The 25,700-nt window shown below is 43.6% G+C and overlaps 1 protein-coding gene across 1 annotated transcript in view; it reads right to left on the bottom strand.

The window, feature by feature from the left end:
• Window positions 1-23,956, bottom strand: part of LOC128327767 (uncharacterized) — a 48,398-nt gene extending 24,442 nt beyond the window's left edge. The window contains exon 1 of the mRNA XM_053256992.1: window positions 23,899-23,956. The gene's annotated coding sequence lies outside the window, so the exon portion shown is untranslated. The remainder of the gene's footprint in view (window positions 1-23,898) is intronic.
• Window positions 23,957-25,700: the final 1,744 nt, after the last annotated feature.

Genomic DNA, 25,700 nt, shown 5'->3' on the forward strand with positions numbered 1-25,700 from the left:
AAATTGGAGTTTGGTGAGGGAAACCACAGGTCATTTTTGCCATGAAACCATGATAATTATGGCATCCACAAATGCCAACCTCTGCCCCATTCAACTCTGATTTGGCATTATGTGCAAATGGGTCTTCCCCCCATTACACATACATGCACGCGCACACACACACACACACACACACACTTCATGTGCTGCACTGCCAAGCTTTGTGGGTCTCATTATCAGCCTCTATGAACTGTGCTTCCAAGAATCCCAAAGCTTCCTAGAACACAGTCTGAAAAACATCTGTTGTTTGGCTCCTCAAGCAGACCTGAAACATACTCAATGTTTTCCTTCTCTAGATCCCAAACTCTTAGTATACTAACACTATTTTAAAAGAAAATGCAGCTATCCAAAGGTTCACACTGGGCACGTTCATATGGTTATGCGCGAATGGAAGACAGCTGGCTTTATTTTTTCATGAGTTTTTGTGATTGATTACCTTCTCTGTTTCTGTGACAGGATTTCAGCCAAAGGAGAAACAAATTCTGCCATCACATAGCAAACAACGTAATCATGAGTTTATTATTGTGTGAGCCCTGCATATTCTTAATGCTTGTTTTGTATTAGCACATTGCTAAAGTGACACAGTGTGAAAGCAAAACACTCCCAACGGTCCCAGCTACCTGGGATTGGTAGAAGTCTGGTCGAATATACAGTAAGCAGTAAAACAACAACAATTATGAAGAGCTTGCTTACCACCAGTTTGATATGTTGCTCCCTTTTGGTAAATAAACAGCTTGGGGAGAATGATCTTAAATTGGGGGGGGGACTTCATAGGAAAGGGTTTTCTCCTTTCCTATGCCCTTCTTCTACTCTTACTCATAGTCTGTTACAGTTAATGAACAGATTCATAAGGCCTGTATAATATTTTGTTCTAAATGAAAGTTGAGAGTCTGGACTAACTAATGGCAGGCAATGGCTAGCAGGCCTTGAAGGTGTGTGTGTGTGTGTGTATCACACACACACACACACACACACACACACACACACACACACACACACACACACACACACACCATGATTTCACACAGCATTATTGAGTCACTAGAATATATTCGTGCATTTGTGCCTGTGGGAGAGATTCTCATTGGCTGAGGCAGGCACAGGAAGGCAAGCATAAACTGAGGCAGCAGCGCTTAGAGCACTCTGCCACAGCCAGATCTCCCTCCCACTGAACAGCTGAAAAATCCACACACCTTCTTGATCATTCACCACAAAACCCACAGGGCCAGAGTGCATTGGTGGCGGGGGGACTATGCAAGCCCCAAAGAATCCACACACCTTGGTGATGATTGACCACAAACCCACATGTCTGAGACAGAGTGCATTTGCAACACACACACACACACACACACACCAACCTCCAATCAACCTCCAATAGATTCATACACCTTCGGGGCCCATTCACAAACCAACTGGGAGACAACATGTGTTCCTTGCTCCACAGTTCAAACACACACCTGGATCGCAAACCAGCTTGGACATATAGTGCATTTGTAAGGGGGAAAAATATTTTAAAAAATTGTAATTACATTACAGCTATAGTAGTGGTGCTGGCTTACATGCTGTGCAGCATAACACAGATGGTTCAGAACCACTTGTACCACTGCAGATGTCAAACCTGTCTGTGGTGCTATACAATAGGACTCTTCCATGCCTGTGTACTCCTGCACAATCACAGGTCATAATTCTACTTGCATTATTTCCACTGCACGTAACATCACAACATGATATTACACAAGGGAAAGTAGTAGTTTTGTTTAAAAAATTAAAAATGCATCAAAAATCAATAGATTGGCCAATCCACTTCAAATCAAATACACAGTCTCTCCACTCTGCCCTACATCTGTATCTGATATCAAAGCCCTATATCAAGCCATTCTTTGAGATCCAAAGGGTGGGGCAAAAGGGGGGGTGCTTTACCTGTCTTTATGAAGGCAGAGTTCAGATTCCTCCACATGGGGTTGGAATTTATGGTACAGTGGGGGGATTCAGTTCCAGAGGTTTTGGATTTTTCTGCCATGAAACAAGCCAATTATATAACTTTTCTGGATTTTAAAAGAAAAATTCAAAACTTTATTTAAAATTAATTGATTGACTGGTCCATTTCAAATTAAATATGCAGAGCCCTCCCACCCTGCCCAACATGTGTGCCCTATATCAAAGCCTTAGGCCAAACCATCCTGGAAATATACAAAGGTGTGTGGGGGGAGCGGATAACTGACACACAAGCCCAGTAGTGAGAACACACACACCTTCTGGATGTCTCAGAGGATGAGGCAGGCACAAGAATCAGTGAAGGGGGAAGCAAGGCAGAGGGCTTGAACAGGTCTGGGACAGCTAGTTCTGGCCCCTCTGCCTCCTTTAACCTCAGTGCCTCTGCTGCTGGCCCATGAAGAGGCCTCTATGCAAGCCCTGCCCACCCACCAAACAGCTGGTTGTTGAGTGCACGGGGGGATCAGCAGCAGCAGCCTGCTTGCTGGTGAGCAGGAAAATAGCCTCCTAACAGCCAGCTGGGCTGCTGGAAGGAGTCATAGTACAACTCGTGCTGGCTGCTGGCAGGTGGGCTATTGGAGCCCTCCAGGAGGGCAGGGTGGCCTCGGACTTGTGCCCCAAGGTCCAGGCCTAATGGCACCTGTGGTCTCTAGAGGGATTTTTCTGTTTCTGTGTGGGTTAGTTTAGAACATAGCAGAAGTCCTCTAGAGCAGGGATTCTCAACGTTGGGTCCCCAGATGTTATGAGACTTCAACTCCCATAATCCCCAACCAAAGGCCACTGGGGCTGGGGATTATGGGAGCTGAAGTCCAATAACATCTGGGGACCCAACGTTGAGAATCCTTGCTCTAGATGACTGATATGCAACATACTCAACAGCTTGAGCTATATTTAATAAAATGCCAGTCTGAAATCAAGGGCTTTGAATTTCACTTCAAGCAAAATCCTGTGGCTGGCTAGAAAAATGTAGAGATCTATGTGAGATTCTGCCAGTCTCATACAAATTCTTTTGGCTTCCCAGGACATGGTTCAATTATTTTGTTTGAGAAGGGAACTCCCCCCACCCCAAACACATTTACTGTGAATCCATCTGTTGTTCCATATTCTTCTGTTTAAACATCTAACTAGTACTCAGAACCTATCATTGCACTATATTGGGCTGGGAATTTATACAGACAGTTCCACAGATAGATAGAGATACATTAAGCATACAACTAAAGGGGATAAATGATGAATCCACACTTTATCGATCAACAGTGTGCACAACATAGCCTCATTGTTCCATATTTAATTTACTGGCATTCATAATAAACGGCATCATCAAAGAAGTGGGTTGGTTAAAATGTTATTGCAATTCAATAGCAGGGTTTATTGCTATGGAGAACAGTGGAGATCATTAGGGCTTTGAAATGTAATTAATATTTCAAATCTATAACATGTCTTCCTTTTGCTTTCTCATTCATAAATAAAATGTATGTAGTCTGGTTATCACGTTTTCGGGCACAATCCAGCAGATAGCTCAAGAGCCATTGAAAAGCATGAGAGCTGTGAAGAAGTGGTTATCTTCCCTGGCATGAGGCAATGGCCTCAGTGATGGAGGGGAGTGGGGAAGGCGATATAAGGAAATGAGGAGTAGCAGGGAGTAGGAGAGGAGAGTTGGGCAATGATGGGAACATTTGGCTCCGTACCAGTTAAGGGCCTACCTGCTTCCCTACATGTGCTAGTATCTTGTGCTAGTATCTTTCTTTCTTTCTTTCTTTCTTTCTTTCTTTCTTTCTTTCTTTCTTTCTTTCTTTCTTTCTTTCTTTCTTTCCTACAGTTTTATACCGCCTTTCTACATTGGCAAAGGCACCCAAAGTGGTTTACAATATTAAACGAAGCAAATAACAAGTTAATGCAATGTTGTCTCAGGCTGCTGGTCTTTTCAGGAGCTGAGGACAAGAGCTCCCTGACCTGGGCACTCCTTTCTTGCCTCCCTCTCAGGGCACACTGGTCTTTCCATACTCCTGGGAAGGAGGGGGAGGGTCTGCCCCAGCAGTCCTCATAGGCCAGAGCTGGTCTCTATGGGGGCCAATGCTATGCTCTTCCCTGGCCTGGGTGCCTCTTTTCTTGCCTCCCTCTCAGGGCACACTGGTCTTTCCATACTCCTGCGGAGGTGGGAGAGAGTCTGCCCCAACAGTCCTCACAAGCCAGGAGGACTGTGAGTCTCTATGGATACAGCTGGTCTCTTTGGATATGGTCATATAGATGTGACTTTACTAAAATATTCATTCTCAGTGATTATCTGACTATATTGTTTATCCATGGGGCTTTAGTCAATCATCATCTTCTGTCTAATTGTGTGTTTTCTTTTCCTTCTCCTTTCCCCATCCTACCACTGTTTTAACTAGGTATGGGAGCAATGCCTGGACCAATGTCTGTTTGTGTTATATGTATGAACACAAGATGCTTAAATGCCCAGGAATGCATTCATGGCTATCTCTGGCTTTGACCGACAACAGAAATGTTTGCATCTTATATCAATTTCTGAAAGGGGTGGAAAGTTTCATATCCTTATGTATGCATAGCAAGAGCACCTGTGGGCAAGAGGGAGGTATTGGCAGACCTGAGATAAGCTGCAGATACATCAGTTTCACAAAGATCTGGGGGAAAACAAAGGGGGGCAACCCCCCGCCCCGACTGCCATACTGTTTATGGGCTCAGAGAGCACTTAATAGACAACCAGGAGAATGGAGCTAGTGCAACTCAGTGGTGAGTGGGAGGAAGAAGCGCTTAAATAAGAAAGAATGGAAAATTTATCAGCTTGAAGAATGTTCCCTCGCAACAATTACAAAACCTTCTGCTTCTGAAGGGGAAAAGTGTCTAAAATTCTTCAGTTTTCTCACCAGCCAAGTCACAACTTTGTATTTCTGAGGAGGAGGGGAATTGACACATTTAAGCCTTTGTTTGGGGGTTAATCCCCACCTCCAATAACATTTAAAAACTGCCTGTGTGTGAACTCTCCTGTGGAATGGAGGGAAAGTTGCACCCTCAATTTGTTAATTGTATGTGCACATGTCCACACATAGTCATCCAACAAACTAACAACATCCACCATTAGATATACACTGCTCCATGGTCCCTTTCCATCCCTACATCCTCAGCAAATATTGATGAAAACGTTAAACAGTCCCCTTACCAGGTCTTGAAACTTTAGAGCTTGATGAAAAGGAGCTGAGAATGAGCAGCAGTGCCCGCTCCCACACACACACAACATGCAGAAAACAGTAAACATAAAATTTGTATTTGAACCAAGACCCACGTTAGAGCAGGGACTCCTATCATTGTTGCTTACTGTCCCCACCCCCATCATGCTTAGCCACAGGCTCAAGTAATACATGCACTCCAGGGATATACTGCAACATTTTGTTCTGGTCCATACTGGCTCCTTTTCTGACTGGAAAATTATCATGTCAAACGATCGTGTGTTTATGTTTGCAATAGCTAAGTCCCAGCTCATGGTCTGAAGGTGCAGGTCCGGCATCAAGGGTTGGCCCGACTGAGCATTGGCCAAGGATCCACAAATCTCAGAGGGACTACCTGATCTAGTCAACTAGAGATTTACACCACTGGTGTGCTTGAGATTCCATCCACATTTGGGAGTGTCTCCCAGAGGCTCCTGAATCATTGTGGGACCTCTAGGGAATACTCTCATTGACTGATGGGGAGGGCAGTCAGTTGGCTTTCTCCCAGAGCCCCTTATGAAAATGCAGGAAGAAAGCCCATTGGCTGGTGGGGAGGGAGGGGCAATAAGGATCTGCTCCTGCTGCTGAAGAACTCTTTCCCCCATCTCCATCCCCACTGGCAAATGGAGGTGGTATACAGCAGCAGCTCTATGTCCTTCTACTCTCCAAGGAGCTGCTGTCACAGTGGAAAATCCTTCCATTTGCTGATGCAAAGGGTGGGAAGAGCTTTTGCCCACTTCCACCTCCCACCCACCACTGCCAGTAAGCTGGAGAACAAGCAGGGGCCCAACATGCCATTGGGAAATGGGTGGGTCTCAATACACTGTGGTTCTGGCTTTTCCCTAGGGCCTCCACTAACCTAGCACTGCACCTGTGATGGCATATGCTATAGAAGCTAAGCAGGCCTGGGGCTGATCAGTGCCTCAATGGGAGATTTTCCGGGAAGAGCACCATATACACTGTGTTGAGGAAAGGTGGGATATAAATAGTAAGCAAGAATTTTGATACTTACAAAGGACTTCAGTTCCAAAGAAAAACAGCCCATTTATAAATATTTTAATATTTCCTTCCGTGTGTGTGTGAGGGGGGGGGGGAGAGAGGGAGAGATCATGATCACTCTCTTCTCCATGAAAAAATAGCAGCTGTGCCTGGTGTTCCTGATTTAGAAACAAGCCAGAGCTGCTCGCACAATAACTCACGCCTTTCTGATCAACACTTTCTTGATCATTCACTGGCATGGTTAGAAGGAAGAACAAAATAATAAGAAAAGGTAAAACATAGGGATAACATTTAGAATCCAGATGCCATGTGCTCTTGAGCAAGCAAAATCAGTTTATTACTGGCTTTTAAATGTCTATAAATTCTTTGCCCTTTGCTATTGATATTATGCATGTCTAGGGGCTCTTTTTCCTGCCAAATGTTCTGTCTCTTACACTCTGAGATAAGATGCTTGTGGCATGTCATTTAAGGTACAGAAGGAGTCATTTAAGGTACAGAAACTCAGTCTCTCTTCTGGAGAGGAGGAGATAGGAACCTTTTGAAGAGCTGAGGCGGAGTTGGATTCTTCCTTTAGCCCTAGCTAGATAAACCCAGTTTCCCTGAAGAATTTTTGTAACTTTGTACTTATGATATAAGTATTACTGTATTTCATTTGAGACACCCGACATATGTATTCTATATAGTAATTTAGCATAATTGTAATTTTGCCCTTGTCCCCTCCTTCCTCAAAATTCCATTTTTGAAACACTGATAAAGACTTTGTGAGCAAAGGACAAGAATGGAAAAGTGATGACTGTTAAACAATTAGTGTCTAACTATTAAGACTTGAGTTAAGAAAAAATGAAAACAACTTATCTAAACATCTCAGGGTGCAGAAGATAAGAAGCTGGGTATGCTGACGGTGAGAGGGTGAGAGGAGAGCTTCTAAAGAACTTCTGAACACCCAAACCCAAACAGGTGGCATCAGAGTTGTCATAACTATATGTTTTGATGGATATGAGGACTGACACCAACAGCAGTCAAGGACCATGAAGAATATAAAACCAGAAGACTACAGACCCATCTTTCAGAGGGCAGGTCCAGAAGATGAGCCTTCTCCCTCTCCAATGCTGCAATGTCCCCGCACTCCAGCATTTGCACTCATCTTTTCATCAGACCCTAGCATCTGTAATCACTGGGGCAAACCTTGAACTGGCCATTTAAGGTTTCCCTGAACCTTGGTAATGAACTTTACCTAAACCCCTTCCCTTAGTCCTTCCCCCCCTTCCCTTCCCTTGCTAGGTACCCTGCTTGTATTAGAGATAGGTAGATTTGCTTTGCTTGCCAGGACCTTGCTTTGCTTGCCAGGACCTCCAAATCTATTTCCTTAAGTAAAATTCATAAAAGACATTTCTAGCTTGGTTCTTGTCTTTCTTCACACATCAGTTGGTTAAGGGGTCCCACTGGTTTAATTGTTCCCTTCTTAGCTGCTAAGTCCTGTGTGTGCCCACAACAGATGGTGGCAGGCCAGCTACAAACGAGGGGTGGTAGTCCCTACATGACAGATTGGTAGCAGTACAATCAAGGCAAGTTCAGTTGACCCAAGTCCAACCACGACAGATTGGTTTCAGCCCAATCATGGCAGGTTGGTAACAGTCCAATTGAACACCCCTGCAGGAAGCAGCTATTTGGAGATTAGAAGAGCATAGAGACAAACCCCACTGTTGGTGCGTATCAGCAGCAAACCTTCGAACTACCTCAAGAAATCATGTAGTTGCAGTCAATGAGGAGATTCTCACAATTGGCCAAAAGCGGGCTAAGGGAGCCTAGCCTGCTTTTGGGCGAGCATGAGAACCACCGGGCTCACAGGCAAGCCTGGTTTCCTCAAAGCGGGTAACCCGCTTAGGTAGCCCTCCCTTTGATGAGGTTAGCGGAGCGAGTGCTCTGCTAACCCCGTCTATTTGATCATGTATTGCCACATTGTAGCTCTGTGCCATGGCAACAAATGAGGAGACCCCCATTAGGAGGCTGAGACAAGCCTCCCGGCCCTGGGGGTCTCTCCCAGATGCCCCGCGTGCTTGTGCAGGGCATCCTGGAACTTCCAGGGGCCACGCAGCCACCAATCCTCACAGCCCCGTGATGGAGCCGGCAGTCGTGTGGGCGGCTGATCCAGTTGCCCAGTGCTGCCGGTGTGCTCGTTTGCAGGGAGAGCAGGCTAAGCCCGCTCTCCCCGCTAACCCCATTCAGGCAAGTCTCACTGATCGTGAGACTTGCCTCAATATTAGGAACATGACATATTGATATGCAGTAGTTGTTAAAAATGTAGGGCCTCTCTCAACATATCATCTGCTTTTTGTGCTCTTTGGATGATCCCTAATAACCACAAAGCCTTGTAGAGTGCAGGACTACGTGATAATGATTGCAGACAAAGTAAGAGACGAATACCCTGGAGTGTCAAGAAGAAGCAGACAGCTCGTTCTAAATCAAGGCACATCCTTTCAACTGGCACACTAGAAAAGCACTTCCATATTGGTTAGGAGTTAGTGGACCTTAGTCAGGGGTGGCCCTTTCATGAAGTGAGATGAGGCAATTTCCTCAGGCAGTGAAATATTGAGGTGTCAGCGAGGTGTGCTCCACCACTGCCATGAGATCTGACATTTCCAAGTTATACAAGAAGCACCACTAAGAAAATAAGAACAGCCCTGCTGGATGAGGCCCAAGGCCTATCTAGACCAGCATCTAGACCAGCATCTTCACACAGTGGCCCACCAGATACCTCAGACAAGCCCACAGGCAGGGGGTGAGGGCTCGCCCTCTCTCCTGCTGTTGTTCCCCTGCAACTGGTATTTAGCAGCATCTTGCCTCTGAGGCTGGAGGCATTTTGCCTCAGGTGCTGCAATATCTTGGGCTCTACACAGTGAGAGGAGGAGAGCTGGTCTTGTGGTAGCAAGCATGAAGTGTCATATTTGCTAAGCAAGGTCTACCCTGGTTTGTATTTGAATGGGAGACTACAAGGAGATGGGGCCACTCTGGGAAGAGCAAGAAAGTTCCAAGTTCTCTCCCTGGCATCTCCAGATAGGGCTGAGAGGGACTCCTGCCTGCAACCTTGGAGAAGGCACTACCAGTCTGTGTAGACAATACTGAGCTAGATGGACCAATGGTCTGACTTGGTATAAGGTAGCTTCCTATGTTCACTTTCTCTTTTCAGTAATGTAAAATATGTGGGCTGGTTCCATTGGCACATTGCATGCTACACAGCACTTGTTTACAAGATCCCAGACAGGAGTAATTTTATAGTTTAAAGCACTGGGTTGCACCCAGAGGAAGCTCCTGTCGGAGGAAGGAAACCTTTTGGATACAAGCCATTGTTTGTTTATATTACTTTCTGTATCTTACAAAAATGAGTATAGAACAATGTAATTGACCCCTGATAACTTGGCAAAGAGGCACCTTTTAACGTGGTGATTTTATTTATTTAGTGGGGGGAGAGTAACTAGCCCTATTCACCCCCAGCACAGTACCTCCAGTGACTGTTGCTGGTGTCTATCTTATGTTTCTTTTTAGATTGTGAGCCCTTCGGGGACAGGGAGCCATCGTGTTGATGTATTATTTCTCTGTGTAAACCGCCCTGAGCCATATTTGAAAGGGCAGTATAGAAATTGAATTATTATTATTAATAATAATAATAATACATTTCTGTGTTGGGCTCCAAGTGGAGCTTTGTGCAGATACTCATCCATTATAAAAACTAATATGTGGAGGGATGTGAGAATTGTGACCACACCTGCTAGACCTGCCCTAAACCCCTATACATCAAGGCTCGATTTGCACAGGAGTTAGCATGCATACACTGGAACTGGTGATCCTTACCTGTGATTCATGCAATATTCCATGGAGGATACAGATCACATGTAGAGAACCTATATACACTTAGGCATGTTGACATTGCATTAGCCATGACTAAATCCCATTGAAATGAATGGAACTTAAGTTAGGCATGACTAACTAGTCCGGATCCAGTCCAGTGTGTTTTTCTTACAGTCTCCTGTGTCTTTAACAACTACATTGCAATCAGCAATCATTTTTCTTCTCTGAAGGGCTGGGCTCTAATTACCCATTGGCATAAATTATTCAAGCTGGGCTGTAGCTGTGGGGGAGAATAAGCAAAGACAGTTTGTCTAGAACAAGAAAATTTGGCGGGGGGGGGAGGGAAAGTTGTGAAATGAAGGATCCTTTTTGTGAAGAAATGGGGAGAGGGAGAAGAGGATCCTTGTGCAGAAGAAAACAGAATGCATGGGTTATCTGATTGAGTTTGCTGACTGTGGAAGTGGAGTCTATGCAATCAAAGAAGCATTTCTAATGAGAGGAGTCCTGGGCTATAATCTGCATTAGAAATATGTCATCACTTTCTAAATGCTGCTTCTTAGTTCTATGTGTGGAAGCTGCAGTTGGGTAGTAGAGAAGGGAAACACTTGGCCTTTGCTCACAGGCACTTTATTGATATGTAACTCTAATATTTGTTTAGAAATTCTATGCTATGAATTCACCGAGCGATCTTGGATTAGCCATTCATTTCTGTGCCTCACTTATAAAAGTGACCAATATCCTCAAACTGGGATTTTTAAAAAGCAAAGCACATCTGTGTTTAGTATAGTATTTGACTTATTTATTTATTTATTTATTTATTTATTTATTTATTTAATCAAATTTGTACACCGCCCCAAACTTTCATCTCTGGGCAGTTAACAATAGCATAAAAACAGTTAAAGCATATACAAAAAACATAAAAACAATTTAACAATTTAAAAATAAACCAGAGATTAAAACCTTAAAAAAAAATAGGAAGCTGAGAAAGCTTGGGCGAAAAGATGGGTTTTTTAAAATTGCCAGAGATGGGGAGGATCATATCTCAGCAGGGAGCGCATTCCATAATCTCAGGGCAGTGACCGAGAAGGCCCGTCTCTGTGTAGTTAGCAAACAAGTCTGCAATAACTGGAGACAGACCTCCTCAGATGACCTCAATGGGCGGTGGGGCTCGTAGTGAAGAAGACACTCTCCTCACTTGGCATGTAGTGTCTGGTTGCCACAATGCTTTTGTCATCTAGAGAACTCTCTGCTTGTATGCTATGCACTTTTAGTTCATGCTTTCTACTTGTAGCACATTTGAATGTGGGTTGTGTTGGCCCACCATTATCCACCACTGCACTGCCAAGTCCATTTCTAATCCCACTCACTCACACACAAGAATGCCACCATTTTACACCTTTAAATGCTGGAAGGTATGTCTTTCTCTGAACCACTCAGAGAGAAAATAAGTGAATATGAGCAGTTAAGTGGGGTGTGGGAGGCTTTGCAAAGTTCCTCAGAAATGTTATTACCTGTTTATACCTGCTTCTTTATTATTATTCATTATTATTACAGCATTAAGGCAAGTGCTGCTTATAGTACCATATTGTACAAAGAGGAGTTTGTATACATTCCAACATTGTCTAGAATGTTAACAAACTGCTGTTAGAAATTCCTGAACACAACTGCAAAGGAAGAGCTTAAATAACCTTTTGATGTTAAGCTATTTCTTCCTAGCTTTTTCCTGTTTCCAGGAGTGAGCGAGGAAAAGAGAGAGAGACACACAATGGGGCCTATCTACTAATTGCGAATTGGCAAAGGCAACACATCCTTTTATTTAAAAAAAACAATCCACTTTCGCTGATGTTGTACAAGTACAACTATAAATCAGAATAGTAGCTGGGGCATCTGAGGACAGAGCAAAATGGCAGCTTGTGTGTGTGTGGGGAGGGGGGAGATTTTTGCCATATCCATGGTGTGTGTGGGGGGTGGGAGGCACTAATCCCTCCTCTATTAATTGCTACAGTTTCAATTCAGAAGGGAATTCTGAATTCTGTGACTTCTTTGCAGTTGCCTTTTTTTAAAAAAAAAGACGGAAACATGATTGTGTGTTTATTGTCATGGGGTTTGATCTTTAGACGGCTTTGATCTTTAGAAGGCTCCCTTCAGCCTTCTTGTTAACCCTGTTCAGACAGTCACAAAGCATGTTCAGCTGGGGGGGGCGCTCAGGGTTGCACCTGCTTGCCCTTCCGCCCAGCAGCACCATGCAGCAGATGTCCAGTCCTATCACTTTGTCCTACCACCATGCAGTCTTCACAAGGAGCTGCTATGTCCACACTGCAAGATGAGTGTACCTATGGTCCATCCCATCAAACAATGAAGAGCATGGATGCAGCATTTTGAGCCAATGCGCATTAGTCATTATGAGGTAACCCCCGCCCAGTATCATTTAGAACCTATAACGTGTGGTGGTCAGGTGCAGGTGCAGTGAGGGACTGGGTGCTGACACCTCCTTCCCTGTATCCAGCTGTATGAGCAATGCGACTGCCTGCACAGGGCTCTCTTCATTTCTCTGATCCACTTCCTTTCTCAACCTTGTTTTTTATTCCTCCACCACCTCCCTGGAGGTTTTTCACACAGGGCTTTTAAAGCCCTTTAATTCATATCTCCTCTGGAATGGAGGGGGGTGCGTTCACATATCAGCCAGATTTACACCAAAGTCTCTGTGAGTTATCGGGGAGCAGTTCACAGACAATCTGGGTTTTTCACAGCACATTAGAGTGTAGCCCAATTTATATACAGGGTTTTAAAAAAAATCTACTATTTGTGTCAGTTTTTTGGGACAACTTCATGTTCGCAGTCCAGCCTCCCAGTAAATTTGTGGTAAAGCGTGCTGTGTGTAAAGGTCCCTAGTCTACTGCCTTCTCAGGCATGGGTCTCATCCTATCCTAGGACAAAGGATCCTGCCCCCCCACCCCCCGGTTTTTCTGGATGCCTTTCCACTCTCTGAGTTCAGAAGGGCTCTCAGCCAATGGCAACTCGAGATTTTTCTAATAACTTCAGAGCAGCTCAGTCAATAATTCATGAAAGACCCATCACTAACTTTAAATAATGGCAATACATTTATCAGGAGACAAATGATGATTCCAGGCTTTCCATAATTTCTATTCTGATAATTAAAAATGGAATTGAAATGTACCATATTTACCTTACTAGAACGTGACTTTGAATTTAAGATGATGCCTTAAAACAGGGGTGGAGAACCTTGACCCTCCAGCTGTTTTTGAACTACAATTATTGTGGCTGGGGATGGTAGGAGTTGTAGTTCAAAAACAGATAGAGGTTATATACAGGTTATACTTGTATTTACCCAAAAGAATGAGGACCATGAGTGTAGCGTTTATAAGGCAAAGGGAGACAAATGTCTCCTGGCCCACAGCCTCTGTGAGGCCCCCCAAGGCCAGTTCTTGCCCTCTCTCCAGTCCTCTAGACAGGAGTGTGAGCTGCAGTCTCCCCAAGCAGGTTCTTTGTGACTCCCGATTTCCCTATGGTCATTTGGAGTGGAGGAGAGTGGCGGCAGCAGCAGAAAGGCTTCTTGAGCTCCTCCCCTGCTCGGCAACTGAATGCAGTTAGGATGGAACTGGGACTGGGAGCTAGTAGGCTGTTCAAGTGGAAAGGAAAGTCAAACAAATTAACAACTCTTATCTGTGTGGTTTTGTGTGTGGTTTGTTCTTTTTCCTGTTTCCCACATTTATGGTCTGTGTGAGAGAGAGTGGGGGGAGATTGTGAGTGGGGGGAGATTGTGCCCAAGCTATTTTTAACCTTTAAAAATGATGTTAAATTATTGGGTTCTTCCTTCTAAGTCCTGATTACTCATGTGAAGTGATCTTCTTCCAACTTGCAATCATTTTCCTCTCTGTGGAAAAGAAACAGGGTGTGGTGGCATTGATTGGTTCTTCGATGGTGCCATGGTTGTTGAAAAATATATTCAATTGTTTTTCAACCAAACAAGTTCTCAAAAAAATGTTTCTTGCTCCCAGAATGGCTCACAATACTTGAGGGTTGGGGAAGAGTGGACCTGGCCTAGCATCCTTCCTGATTATATGCTAATAACTGAGATGCAAGTTTTGAGCGGTATAAAAATATGTTAAATAAAATAAATAATTTTAAACTGGTTTGCCTGAAAATCCCTTCACCTGCCTTTTCCAAATGAAAAATATTTATTTATTTTTTTTAATCCCACTGTGCTACAGCCCTGACAAAAATTGTTAAGCTTGGAACAGAGGTTTCTTTTGGAACCCACAGAAGGGGAGGAGAGCAGGTCTTGTGGTAGCAAGCATGAATTGCCCTCTTGTGTTTCATAAAGCTGATACTGGGGCTATTCCCATGAGCAGCAAAAATTGGGCTAGGAGAGCCTAGCCCAATTTTTGCTACTCGTGTAAACCACTGGGCTTGCAGGTGAGCCCAGTGGCTTACAAGCGGGTCATGCGCTTCTGTAGCCCACCCCATAAACTGGGTTTGTGGAGCAAGCGCTCCACAAACCCAGTATTCAAAATCATGAGTAGCCGCAGCACAGCTCTGCGCTGTGGCTACTCATGAGTAGACCCCCAGCTGCAAGGCTTAAAGGCAGCCTCTTGGCTCAGGGGTTTCTCCAGTATGCCCTGTGTGCTTGCTCAGGGCATACTGGAGCTTCCGGGGGCCACGCAGCCCCGATCATCGCAGGCCCTGCCCCAACCATCGCAGGAGCTGTCACGGAGCCAGCAGTCATGTGGGTGGCCGATCCGGCCGCCCAGGGCTCCCACCCTGCTTGTCTGCAGGGAGAGCGGGCTTAGCTCGCTCTCCCCACAAACCCTATGGAGTCGGGTCTCTGTGATCGTGAGACCCGCCTCACTGTTGTATTATTTGGTTCTGCTGTTGTTTACACCTTGTAATTGTAGTCTTCTGTCCTCTGTTAATCTGCTACACTATATTACACATGTCCTTAATGTTCTTCTGCAGCAGACATGCGGCTAGGAGAAGGATTGGGGTAAATATGGTATAACTGTATGTAGTTGTTTTATTTAAGCATCCATTTTCCTTCTGTGTGCATCTGTATCAGCTGTTATGGCCATTCTTCCCTTTGCCATTGCATTCAGTTCTCTGACCAAACAGTAGTTTCTCAAATATATTCTTCTCTGCCATGCAGCTCAAGATCAGCACCTGTGACCTCTTTTTTAAGTCAGACAGATTCCCCCCCCCCCCCGTATTGAGAGAGAGAGCTATGGCCCCTGGGAAATGGTATTAAGGCAATTCGGGTTATGCAGTCTTTTTGAAAGTTAATTCTAGGAAGTGCTTCAGATTCTGTGGAACATAACTGTAATGGCTCACATATGTCCTGGGCATTTTCTATAAGCAATTAAGGGCTTCCTAAAAACTACAGACGCCTCAGTGAAGTGACAGACCTGCATCTGACCTTTTTGAAGCTGTTTGAAGCAGTACACTCCAGACCCAGATTTCTCACTTTGGTGAGAACAAGGTCTCAGTCACAAGGGAATTATTTAGTGGTGGTGAAATATTTATTTGGACAGAGATATTGTGCTTGTAACTATGTAATGTATGTACTATATATATTGAAAGGATATAATACATTTACAAATCCATCAGTATAATTTCCCAAAAATTTTCTATTACCAATACATAATCAATCCAGAAGATTCTCGTAGTGATCCAAAATGCCCCTTCTGTTTCCTCCACCATATACATATCCCACTTTCTCCACCTTATTCTTATGTGGCAAAGTTAGGATGCCAGTTATGGTTATTTCTTGGGCAAAACTAAAAAAACTCTGACAAATTTCTCAGCCAACTGGCAGCCACCATTTTTCCCCCAGAATCTTCCTCGGGGTGACACTATTTCAGCATGACTAGTGCTGTTGCTGCCACCTTGAAATTTTACAAGCAGGCCTCCTCCCCGGAATTGTTCTATTTAATCCCAAATCCTTTTAAGACCTTCAGATTTCACCAAAACTGCTTCTAAGAGAATTTTTTAAAATCCGTTCTCAAATTCTGATATAAGCAATACCTCAAAAGAGCACATGTGGGTGGGATAAATAAGGTTTACTATGGACATCTGAAACTTACAATGTCCCCCCTCCTGCCCCATACCCAAACATCATCCGTCCAGGATGATTACACCTTTCAAGATAACTAATGCAAGTATACTGTCAAATGTCTGCTTAACAGGGAGTTGAATCTAAACCTTTCCTTCTATGCCTGACCCTGTATGATACACAATTGCTTAACTGACATTTTACATTTAACACAAGAGCAGAAGAAGAGCCCCACTGTATCATACCCAAGGTGTATTTAGTCCAGCATCACATTTGCAATAGTGACCAACCAGATGCTGGACCAAGTACAGAAAAGTCAGTCAAGTTATGGAAGTTTCAGTACAATGGATTGTATGCACACACAGCATTTTACCTGATGAGGGAAATTCCTTTCAGGTTGGAAAATCAATTGAGATAATATTAATGAAAAGGATTTTACTCTCCCCCCCCCAACCCGCACCCTGTTAACTTATAACTGCCCAAAGACTGGTACTTTTGCTGTCACTAGCAGAGGAAAAATAAGGATCTTACAGTTCAGTGCTGTAGAATCCAAGGAAAGAGTTGTGATATGCAAGGACAAGGCAGTGGAGTGGAATAAGGAATGTTAATAGTTTAATGAAATAGATATTCTGCACAGAGAGGCAAGGGAAGACCGCTTTCCAATGCTCTTGAAAGACTGCTGGCTGTTAGCCCTGCTCTACTTGAGGACCGGAATACAAGCCCCATACAATAGCTGGCCTGGATCAAGGAATGGATTAACGAAAAACACCAGGTGCCCATGGGTTACACCCCTGGTACTTTTTTGCCACTTGAGTGTGGGCACAGATCCAATTCATAGGAGACCTGCTGGGCTGAAAACAATTAAAGCAGGGTTTCTTCCTTCCCCTCTCCATATTCCCTATAGGACTGTAGCAAAATGGACATATTGTAGAAACACTATGTAGAAACATATTGTAGAAACACACACATAAGTTGGATCTTCATTTAAAAAATACAGAATTGTACTGAGCACACAATTAAATCAAAAGCCAAAATAGATGACTGAGAAAGTTTACACATTATTCAAAAAAGATTCAAAGTAAATATGGAATGTTTTCTCTTTCCCTAAACTTACTGGCGCACTAAATAGCATAGGTACTATTCTTTTGTGTGACAAGTCATTCTCTTCTGGACATGAAGGTCATGTCCATGGATTGTGGTTGTTGTTGATGTCTGGCCAGATACCAGCATGAGGCTTTTCTCACAATTAGTGAGAAGAGTCTGGATGGGGTATGTGGGGAGAGCGAGCTAAGGCCGCTCTCCCCGCACACATGCAGTCAGTCTGCTCTGGGTGGCCGAACTGGCCGCCCACATGACTGCCAACTCCATTATGGAGCCAGCGGGGGCTGGAGGGATCAGGGGCTGCACAGCCCCAGAAGCTCCAGCACGGCCTGTGCAAGTGCGCATGGCATGCTGGAGAGACCCCCGAGCTGGGAGACTGCTTTTCAGTCTCCCAGTCAGGGGTCTACTCATGAGTTGCTGCGGCACGGAGCCACACTGCTGGAACTCATGATTGGAAAGCCTGGGTTAGCGGAGCACTCGCTCCACTAACTTGGGCTTAGGGCAGGGGTACTTTAGCGGGTGACCCGCTTAAGAACCATCGGGCTCGCAGCTGAGCACAGTGGTTCTTACAATAGGAGGAAATTGGGCTAGCCTCCGCTAGCCCAATTTTCTCCCATTGTTTGAATAGCCTCCATCTCTCTTCCCTGAACTCTTCCTAGGAGTATGGGTTTAAAGGTGTATCTGTGAGCTGCTATTCTCTTATGCAGCTTTATTAATTATTATTATTATTATTATTATTATTATTATTATTATTATTATTATTATTATTAATTTGATTTCTATACCTTCCTTCCAAAAATGGCTCAGAGTGGTTTACAAAGAGAAATAACAAATAAATAAGATGGATTCCTGTCCCCAAAAGGCTCACAATCTAAAAAGAAACACAAGATAGACACGAGCAACTGTCACTGGAGGTACTGTGCTTGGGAGGTGTTTTGCTTCTAGGAAATCCTTTCAGAGATCTTTCTCAACTGTGGCCATCAGTGTGTGCATGTTTTCCATCAGGTACGCCTACTCACATTACAAAGGTGGAGACTTTTACTTCTCAAGAGGCATCCTGTCTATGCTCCGGGCATAAATGATGTCACCTATACTGTAGTGGCTGGTACTGATGAGCTGGGGGAGGAGGAGAATAAGCAGCAGCTATAGCTCCCAATTTTCCTTCCCTTCCTACTCTGGCTGCCTCTCTCTCTTTAGCAGCTTGCTTTGGATGCAACCAGGAATTACCAGTCCAGATTATTTGGGGCAGGGCAATCAGTAGACACCAGAGAGACAACCAGGGCAGGGTGAGAAGGGAGATTGGAAGCTACAACTGTTGTTCTACTGGCTATGCCATTTTGGGGTGCTTCAGTGTACCTCTCAACTTAACCACTTAGCCATTTTCTTTCCTTAGCCTGCTTAGAAGAGAAACACTGGCTACATTCCAGGGAAAAGGTCATTGTGGTAAGGTGTTTCCCTATGGTGCCTTTTGGGTTATTTTGCAAATGACTGCAAATAGACTAAAGGAAGTACCTCTCTCTGATTGCATCTGAGCATAGGCAGAGAGAAATGCAGGGCAGACCAAAATTAGAGTTGAAAGGAAACAAAAGGAAAAGGAATGCAAGCTCTCTTCCTCCCATATAAGATGACAATATATTTCAAGGCTAAACAAAACTTCTCACCTTCGTTTCCTCCCAGTCATTATTAGAAGAGTGAGTATTGCCAGACAGTGTGATGTTGTTGGAAGTTAAAGGACTTTGCACTGTCTTTTGTCTCAGACAGTGGAGGACAGACTAGTGAGTTAGAGGGCTAGAGGGTCAAGACATTGGTCATCACTTCTCCACTGCTCTGATACTATCCCTTTGGATATGTAGATTGCTAATCTCAGGGATTAACTTCCTTCCTCTCTCTCTCTTCCCTACCTGCTCTTCTACCTTGCAACATGGCAAGCCTCCCTCCCTGCACCATATGAGCAGAGAAGATGCAGAATCCATCCGCATCCAGCTAGATAGATAGATTAGAGATCCTAACTCCTCACTTTCCTATCTAGAATGGAGTTCCTTAATAAATGCCTTGTATATTGATTTGAAACTATGAATTGGCTCCAAGTTACTTTACTCTCAGCACACACGCATGCTTAACTAAATTCCGCTGTGTTGTGCTTCTGTGCACTCTGCTATAATGAGAAAGGGATTCTCTCACCACAGAGAATTTCCAACAATGTGCACCCTCCTTCTCTATTCAAGTGCTTGCCTTCAGCAATTTCTTTATGAACATCTCTTCGTCTAAACAAGTATACAGGCTAGTCACCCTGACATAACCTAATCAATACCCAATATTCATGAATATTTGGAGCAAGACTCCTACAGTCCTAAAAATTCCTTCTCCTACAGTCCTTAAGATTCTTCAAGGAGGCCTCTTATCAGTTTCCTCCATTAGGAAGCTGCCATATACTGAGTCAGACCATAGGTCTATCTTGCTCAGTATTGTCTTCACAGACTGGCTGCGGCTTCTCCAAGGTTGCAGGCAGGAATCTCCCTCAGCCCTATCTTGGAGATGCCAGGGAGGGAACTTGGAACCTAGATGCTCTTCCTAGAGCGGCTCCATCCCCTAAGGGGAATATCTTACAGTGCTCACACTTCTAGTCTCCCATTCATATGCAATCAGGGTGGACCCTGCTTAGCTATGGGGACAAGTCATGCTCGCTACCACAAGGCCAGCTCTCCTCCATTGGCCAGCTCTCTTCCAGTGAAACTTCTCAATTATGCTTCAGAGTATGCTTTTGCCTATAACCCCGCCCCCTCAAAAATGGCATAGTGTTCATGTGCTTTTGCCACATTTTCCAACCTTGCTGTCCGTGTACTCAAATGCACTAGGGGTGTGCATTTTGGAATTTTCTTGTTTCAATTTGTATCCAAATCAAAACATCCCCATTTTGTTTTGTACCCAAATTTTCTGAGTCCGAATCAGCCCTGTTTTGTTTTGTAGCCAAATTTTCCGAATCCGAATCGATTTGGATTTTTAAAAAGGGTCCCAGGGCAAAAAGAGTGGGTGGTGGTGGTAGTGTCCAATGGGTGGAAGCTACCATGCAAATTTCAAAGGAATTAGGCAAAGGGCTGATTTTTTTGTGATTTTTTTTAAAAGTTTACAAATCTTTAAGAATTTTCCCATAGGGAATAATGTGGATTCCAGCAAATGCATCGCTTCAAATCAAGGGGAAAGGGATGACCCAGAGCAGAGTGTGGTGGGTGGTAGTGCCCAATGGGGGCAAGAAAACTTCCAGAATTATTTCAAAGGAATTGGGCAAAGGGCTGATCTTCTGTGGTTTGTTGAAGTTTACATGTCTTTAAAATTTCTCCCATAGGGAATAATGGAGGTTTCAGCAGCCCCATAATTCCACTTGGGGGGGCGAGGGGTTGTGTAGTGCACATAGGGTGCCAACCACCCCCATACCCACAAGCTTGTGGGGTACTGGGTTTTGTTGTTTCTGAGGTGTTCATTGTAGATTCTCTGGTAGCATATGAGATTTTCAGTGAAAAACAAGAATCCACTCTCATATGCTACCAGAGAATCTACACTCAGAACACCACAGAAACAGCAGAACCCAGCACCCCATGGGTTAGCAACCCTCCCCCTGGCCAATGTGGGGTCAGTAAAGAGCAGCAAGAAGCAAAAGAGCCAATGGGGAACAAGGAGGGAATTGTCAGCAGGTCAGCCCATGATTTAGGTCACTAATCAGAAGGCTGGAAGGGTGGGAAATTCAAAGAGATGTCAAACACAAAATGGAGACTGACTCAGAGATCACCACAAAATGGAGGTCCGAAACAACAAAACGTTTTGTAGCCGAAACAGGGGCGTTTTGTTTTGTATACAAAACTTTTGGATCTGGAAAATGGGTGTTTTGTTTTGTCTACAAAACACCCGAAACAGGCTGTTTTGGGTACAAAACGTTTTGTATCCGAAACGTTTCGCACATCCCTAACGTGCACCATACAATCAGACTCTGCACCGTATGTTGCCTGGGCATACCTCATTACTCGCCTCATGCTTGAGCCACTGGAAAGACAAATCCCTAGCTAGACACAGGTAGCTATGATAAACAGATTCCCTCTTCCTCCTCTTTTTTACCCCCGAGTCTCTTTCCCTTCGCAGTACCGTAGCCTGGCAATGTGCCTCAAAGCTAATCAACACCCTTTTTGCTTTCTGCACCCCTATTATCCCTCAATAAAGCAACTCTTTGTTCACATGTCTTCATTCCTTACAGTGCATCCACTCTGTGACTACTTTTCTCGCAGTACTTTAAGTATTTTATTGCTGTTGATTAGTCTGCACCCATTTAACACTAATTTCAGCCACTTGAAGCCACTGAGCATGATAGTTAACACATGTTTTGGTAGCAAGCATGAATTGTCTCCTTTGCAAAGCAGGATCTGCCCTGATTTGCATTTGAATGGGAGATTACATGTGTGAGCACTTTAAGACACTCCCTTTAGTGGATGGGGCCATTCTGGGGAGAGCACCTGCATGCTTGCATGCAAAAGGTTCCAAGTTCCCTCCCTGGCATATCCCCTGCTAACTTGGCAAAGAGGCACCTCTTAACGTGGTGATTCTCTTTATTAGCAGGGGAAGAGTAACTGGCCCTCTCCACCCCCAGCACAGAACCTTCAGTGACTGTTGCTGGTGTCTCTCTGATGTTTCTTTTTAGATTGTGAGCCCTTTGGGGACAGGGGTCCATCTTGTTTGTTTGTTTTTCTCTGTCTAAACTGCCCTGAGCCATTTTTGGAAGGGTGGTATAGAAATTGAATAAATAATAATAATATCTATAATAACAGCAATAAAATTGATAACACAATTCAGCCATCCCAGGTCCTTGGGAAGATTTCAATGTCTGGATAAAACAAACCAGTCAATAACACCTGTCTGACTGTGTAAACAAGAAATAATAATAATAATATCCAGATAGGGGTGGGAGAAACTCCTGCCTTGGAAAGCCACTACCAGTCTGGGTAGACAACACTGAGCTAGATGGACCAAGAGTCTGACTCAGTATAAGACAGTTTCCTGTGTCCCTATGTCACCAGCGCATCAGTAGCTGCCACCACTGACCTCCTCATAGTAATACTGACCCAATCCCATGATTTCCTGCACCTTTCCCAGCTCAACAATAGCAGCATCTTTTTTCAGGTGTACATAATTTTTTACAGAAACATTAAAAAAAATCATAGGTCTACTCCTAAAGAAAGATAATGAGTGAGGGAGTCCCTTCATTACCAGCTTCTTCCTCACTTCCTCAGGAGGGGCATTGCTCTAGTGAAACTAGTTGGAAACAATTTAAGTCCTATGACTCCTGACAGCCAAATGAAGCCCGTTTCCATCCTACTGAATTAAGCTGTGTTTTCATGCACCCCTGATCAGCTAATTACATTTGACCGACACAGAAACTGGTTACACTTGGTTGTTTTTAGGAATTCATAGCCAGACGTATGTGTTTTTCTAATTGAAATCCTGATTAATGTTAGACTTCCCCCAGTCTTTTCAGACAAGGATGTCATTATTACCAACAGTCTGATGGTACTGAAGCAAATTAGTGTCTGGCTTATTCTAATTGCCAATGATTTCTGTGGTGACTTTGGAGAGAAAGAATGAACATCTCCTTTGCAAAAAAGCAAAAAAACAAAAATCAAACCCAAACAAAGAACAACCTTCATATTTTAAAAGTGAATCCTATAATTACTAGAAGAAATTGATCTTCTTTTCCCTAGGTGCTCCTACCTATAAACTGCCACTGCTGCTTTTCCTGTATGAGATAGAGTAGATTATAGCACTTTACTTTTAATAGTTTGCATATAACTTTTTAATATATTCCCTTGAGAAACTCTATCCCTCCCTCTGCAATCATTTCCTAAGTGAGACAAGTTTGCTTTTCAGTCTGGTTTATCATTTAAAAACACACACAAAAACACCTCAATTAATACTATCAAACTAGAACCAATTAATTGCTATATTAGATCAGACATATGGGCTGCAATCCTAAATGAAGTTACTCATTTAGGACTCAGGACATTGATTTTATCTGTTTATTCATGAGCAAGCTACACAAAAAATCAATGTCAGTGGATCTTCTCTTTAATTTCTTTAAAGGTGGGAAACAAACAACCCGAATTGCAGAGGAAATATAACCTGCCCTTGATAGGGTACATTTTGATCCATAATAGGGCATGTCCATAACAACAGAAGACATTCACAATGACATAGCAGTAGGGGATTCATCCCTCAATGAAAACGAGTTCTTTAAGTACAGAAAATTATATAGCGAGATCTTCTGCCAAATCCTAACAACTCCCAGCCAACATAGTAATTTCTCTTTTAAATTACATTTTTAGGTGTTCGATGATGCTTTTTATATGATGTTGTAAGTCTCCTTATGTGGTTTTTAAAAATAGAAAGATGAGATATATGCATTTTAATAAAAATAAAATAACAAATTTCCAATAAATAGTTGATCGTAGCTCTGGCTCCCCCACCCCCATTATGATTTCATATATTTTTAGCCCATATTAAGTATGTCTTTATGGCCATGAGGTCCATAATTACCTGCTAAGGACTGGTGAGAAGAGATATTAATCTAGTAAGCCATGGTTTGAAACCCACCTTTATCATGGGCTCAGTAGGGGCCTTTAGGCAAGCTATCTCTCAGCTCTCCCTGTCCTTCTTTTGCAATGTGTGCATCATAATATCAGCAGGGTTAAATATTAGGAAAATGCATGCCAGTGCTTTGAACAGTTGAAAGTGCATGGTTGTTTAAAAGGAAGAGTTCAAACCTGGATGTCCATGCAATTCTTGCATTGTGCGCAAATGCACAAACACAATTGCATGAGAGATGGCCACTGGAAATAATGGCCACCGTTCTGGAACTGTGTTTATGCAATTCTTGTGTTTTGTGCAAGAGCATAACTCCACACAGGTTCCATTACAAGGAAGATGGAATGCTGCACAATATGTCAGCCAGATACCCCTGGTGTATTTCTAACTGCTCCATTTGTTCATAGCTGCTGGGCTGTTCCATTTCATACTGCAATCAAGTCTTTGATGCTTCCCCACAATGTACCCTCCCCCACCCCAAAAGGACCATGTTGGGGAGAAGATTGTAGATCACCCTAAAATGCCGTTTTTGTGTGTTGTTGGGAGTATCTTGTATAAAGGAGCATTCAAACATTTGCTCCGACATCTGCAATCAAAAATGGTACAGCTTAGCGACAAATGTGTTGCTCATCTGCTTTTCTGTTAGTTAAAATTGCCTTGGAATCTCTATGCTAACATGACTGTAACCTTGGTAGCCTTTGGAAATATCAAACATTCTTTTTCATTGGCTAATTGTTTAATGGACAACGCTTTAATTGAAAGATATGGGAGATGCTTTCGATAACTACCAAATATTACAACAGGGCAAGTTCTTCAGCAGAAAGGTCATGACATTTGCTATCAGGGACAAGCACATGTTTTGGACCAATAGTATTTGACAATGTTACTTGAGAGGCACTTGTCAAGAGGTGACATCTCCTAAAAGCTGCTAGTATGGGGGTTCTGTTACGTGTTTTGCAATGAGGAAGTACAAGTAAGTGATCCAGGCTACCATAGGGAAAGTAAGGTGTTTTCCCCTCTCCTGTGAACAGGGAACAGAAATTCAGGACAAATTAGTTTAGATTAACTCAGTCTGGTCTATTCCCTTGCAGTCTGCAAGAGTCATTCCTTCTGAGTAGTTGGGCACAGAATCCAGAGCTAGATTTCCAGCATCAGCATAAGGGGCTATGGGTCAATTTGTTTTGTATGTGGACCCAAAACATACATCAGTTGCTGGGGAAACAACAGCCATTGCAAGGGCTCCCCCCGTCAATACAAAGGAGAAGGAGATGTAGAAGCAGACAGGTTTTCTGATGGCCTCATTTTGTGTATCAGCATGGCCATATATGATGGCCAAATTAGATGTGATGTAAGAGCTCCTTATTTTGGACTACCAACATTTCTTCCTTTTTTTTAAAAAAAAAAGGCTATGCCAGGTGTCTGTCTGTCTGTTCAATTTGTATAGGGGCTGAAGAGTAGATAACAGAGATACAACTCCCCCCCCCCACCCACCCCTCATTGCAGCCCTAATCTGAATTCCCCCTCCCTGCAAAGCTGCAATTAAATACATAGGGGGAAACTAACATAGAAGCACAACATTTCTGTAGGACAATTCAAAATTGTGTCTGTAAGTCTTCTCCTTTGTGGTTAATAGCATTTCAACAAAAGGCAATATAAGAGTTAACACCCTCCCCCAATAATGCAATATGATCCATATTGGGATCCTCACTCTTGTGGCTGCTTTTTGAGAAAGAAAAACGTATTTGGAGCTCCAAATACAGCTCTCTGCTGCCTCATTCCGCTTGGCCCTGAGCAGCCTGCCCCCTTTAGTG

Source organism: Hemicordylus capensis, chromosome 5, assembly GCF_027244095.1.
Source record: "Hemicordylus capensis ecotype Gifberg chromosome 5, rHemCap1.1.pri, whole genome shotgun sequence".
Classification (NCBI taxonomy): domain Eukaryota; kingdom Metazoa; phylum Chordata; class Lepidosauria; order Squamata; family Cordylidae; genus Hemicordylus; species Hemicordylus capensis.